We start from the raw sequence: 3696 nt of genomic DNA, 5'->3' as shown, positions 1-3696 counted from the left end.
ATTTTTTTCCAGTCAAACTCCAACTTTTCTCTTAACCAGTTCGGCTCCAGAGCAATTTTTATTTTTTATTTTTTTGCCGGCGGAATTGCCGTGATTCTGGCAGCGATTCAGAAATGCCCGCAAATCGCTGAACACCCTTGCAATCCCCGTTACTTTGAATGGCTCCCAAATCGCGGTGCGAGTTTGCCACGACTGTCGCCCCCAAACGATTCGTGGTAAAATCGCACCAACAGAATCGCGGGACACCTATTGCCAAAAAGAAGTCCCCCCCCCCCGATCCTGTTTGCAAAATGGAAGGCCATGGTGTGAATGAAGACTTAGAGGTAACCAGGAGCTCTTGTTCTAGAATTATTGTTCTTACTCTGACCTTCGTGGCGATATGTCACATGTATGGTGTACGGTTTACATACGTGTGCACACCCCTACCTTGCGTTTGCACAGGTGTGTGGAGAAACAGGGCTTTTTTTTTATATATATATTTTATTATCTTTTTTTTTTAAACTTTTTTCTTGTATTTCTTTATTTTTACTTGATTGCCATCACAAGGGGTTAATAAACCCCTATGTGATAGAATTGGGCAGGTGACAGGTACTCCTTATGGAGACATTAGGCGGTCTAATAGATCCCAATGTCTCCCCTACCCTTCACACCATCTAACCAATCACAGATTGGCTTGGTTAGATGTGCCCCCTGGATGTACTGGCCAGGAAATGGTGCACATGAACCCGGAAGTGACAGCACTTCCAGGTTCATTGTTTGCAGGAGGTGAGATGGAGGCATGGCTTGCCCCGGTCTAATTGCAATCTCTCTCTCCTAGCCGGCGGTTGTGTTCCCGGCCTCCGGTAAGAGCAGGAGTTCTCAGGAATCACGGGGGGGGGGGGGGGGGGCACAGTGTTGCCGACTCTCTGTGAAAGTGATCAGCAGCTATGGAGCCACCGCATCACATTCACATTGTAGCCAGGAACTGGCACAGTACAGCTGACAGTGGACTACGGTAACCTGGTTCTGCAGACCACCCGCGTCATTCTCTAACTGTTCCTGTGTCCCTCTAGTGACTTACATCATAATTAGGAGCCAAGCAGGGAGGATTGTGGGACTAGTAGTCTATTGAGTAGACATTCTGGAGTTGTGGAACTATCCTTGGAGTACACGTCCCAGAGGGCTCTCTACAACACCAAAGACCTCTGGGAAGAACTATAAAAGGGCAGCAGATCTGGTGCTCGCTCTCTTCTTCTTGGGCCCCATCAAGTGAAAACCTCTCTGCTGCTGTGCGAGAGGACTGCGGTCTACTACGCGGCAATAGAGTGACTTCAGTTTGCAGTTCGCGAGACATTACCCCAGCACCACCCCATCAGACGGATCAGAAGACATCCTGAGTTCAGCCGTTGGTCGGCCTTCTCCATTCATTCCGTAGACGGGCATCTCATCCAGAATCGTTGTTTGGGAGGTTCCTATCAGGTTCTTCAGTTGGTGAGAGGGCACCAGTCACAATGCTTGCCTTGTTATCTTTCTTGGACACTGTGTACAGACACCATGCCCAAGGGATCACTTTATTACATTATATAAGACACTGTACATAGACATCTGTTACCCGGAAGTACTTTAACCACCTCAATATTGGCCACTTACACCCCCCCCCCCCCCCCCCCGCCCAGGCCATTTTTCAGCTTTCAGCGCTGTCAATCTTTGAATGACAATTGCGCAGTCATGCTGCACTGTAACCATGTGACATTTTTATAATTTTCTTCACACAAACAGAGCTTTCTTTAGGTGGTATTTAATCACTGCTGGCTTTTTTATTTTTCCAAAAAAAAAAAAATGTGAAAAAAATGGTTTTATTAGTTTCTGTCAGTAAATTTTGTAAATAAGTAATTTCTTCTCCTTCACCGATGGGCGCTGATGAGGCGGCACTGATGGGCACTGATAGGCTGCACTGGTGGGCACTGATGGGGTGGCACTTATGGGCACTGATTAGATGGCACTTATGAGGAGTCACAAATATGCCGCACTTATGGGCACTGATATGTGACACTGATGAGCACTGATAGGTGGCACTGGGCAAATATAGGCGGCACTGGTGGGCACAGATAGGTGGCATGGATAGGAGGCACTGATGGGCACTGGTGGGCATTGATGGGTTGCATTGATGGGCAGCAGTGATGAGCATTGATGGGCAGCAGTGATGGGCAGCACTGACTGGAATCACTATTGGCCACTGATTGCTGGCACTTGTGGTCACTGATTGCTGGCAGTGGTGAGCACTTCATAGTAATCAAGGCACTGACGATCAGTGCCCTGATTACATACCTAGCTGTCCCCTGTGAGGAGATGCCGCTGATCTGCTCTCCTCTCCTCACACTCTGTCAGTGTGAGGCGAGGAGCGCCGATTACCGGCATCTCCGTGTTTACATGTGACCGTCTGTGATCGGACACAGCTGATCACATGGTTAAAGAGCCACGGCCACGGCTCTTTACACAGATGGGGGTCACGCCGTATCCTAGCAACACAGCAGGGCCGCGATCGTCACGCCACGCGCGAGAGCGGTCGTTTTGGGAAGCCATCATATGACGGCCACCCAGAACGAGAGCCGCACCGCCCCACCGTCACCGTTTGACGGTGGGCGGGCGGCAAGTGGTTAAGGAATACCAATAACCAGTTTCAGTTGTCCTGCTTACTTTAACGTCACCGTGTCATATTCTTGGATACAATTCAAAGAGCTCCAACTGCCGGTGAAGATCACTGCAGGCCTTGCACACCGGACATTGCTATTACTACTATTAAAAGGGTCCCTATCTTATTCTTCTTCTATCTTCTTCCTCATTAGGACGTACAGGTTTAATAGGCCGGCCCGGGATTCCCCTTTAGTGTGGGATCACATTACAGTAAGTAGCGGATTATTTCATAATCGCCCAATTATTCTCTGGCTGTTATTCCACTGTACTTATGTGAACTAATTACACTGTTTGGGGGATTCCTCACCTGAGTCTTGACTGTCACTCAGGACTCAGTTGATGCCTATCCTCCTATCCACGTATCTTTGGATTGTGTTGGAGTGTCATTCAAAGGTGGCTACAAAAATGTCTGAACCTAGAGTGTCAGGTGGGCGGGAGGGTTCACAGGGTCAGGGCGGTGCAGATGAACTTGTCACTCTAATTAGCCCTCAAGGAGGCAGTGCAACTCCTGTTACTGCTACCATGTGATTGAGATTAAGGGCTCCATTCACATCATGGCGTTTCCGAATCACGGGTGGATTCTGCCGGCGATTCCGAATTGTTGCAAATCGCGGGGCGCCCTTTGCGACCCCCGTTACTTTCAATGGAATCCGAATTGCGGTGTGAATTTGCTGCGATTGTCACCCGACGAATCGTTGTAAAATCGTGCAAACAGAATCACGGGACTCCTGTTGCCCAAAAGAAGTTCCAGAACTACTTTTGGGGAGCGACAGGTGCCCCCCGATTCTGAAAGAAACGGGGATCGCAAAGGGCATACCGCGATTCGCAGCAATTTGGGGTCACAGGCAGAATTGCGGTGATTCTACCCACGCTCCGGAAAGTCATAGTGGGCATGGAGTCTATGGCCCTGTACACACGGTTGGAAATTCAGACGGAAAATGTCCGATCGGATTATATTGTAGGGAAATCCGATCGTGTGTGGGCTGTATCAGACTTTTTCCGCCGGAAAAAATTTGAGAGCTG

This window comes from Lithobates pipiens, unplaced genomic scaffold (genome assembly GCF_037356315.1).
Source record: "Lithobates pipiens isolate NorthernLeopardFrog02 unplaced genomic scaffold, aLitPip1_a1.2 Scaffold_22, whole genome shotgun sequence".
Taxonomy (NCBI): Eukaryota; Metazoa; Chordata; class Amphibia; order Anura; family Ranidae; genus Lithobates; species Lithobates pipiens.
This window is presented reverse-complemented; position numbering follows the sequence as displayed.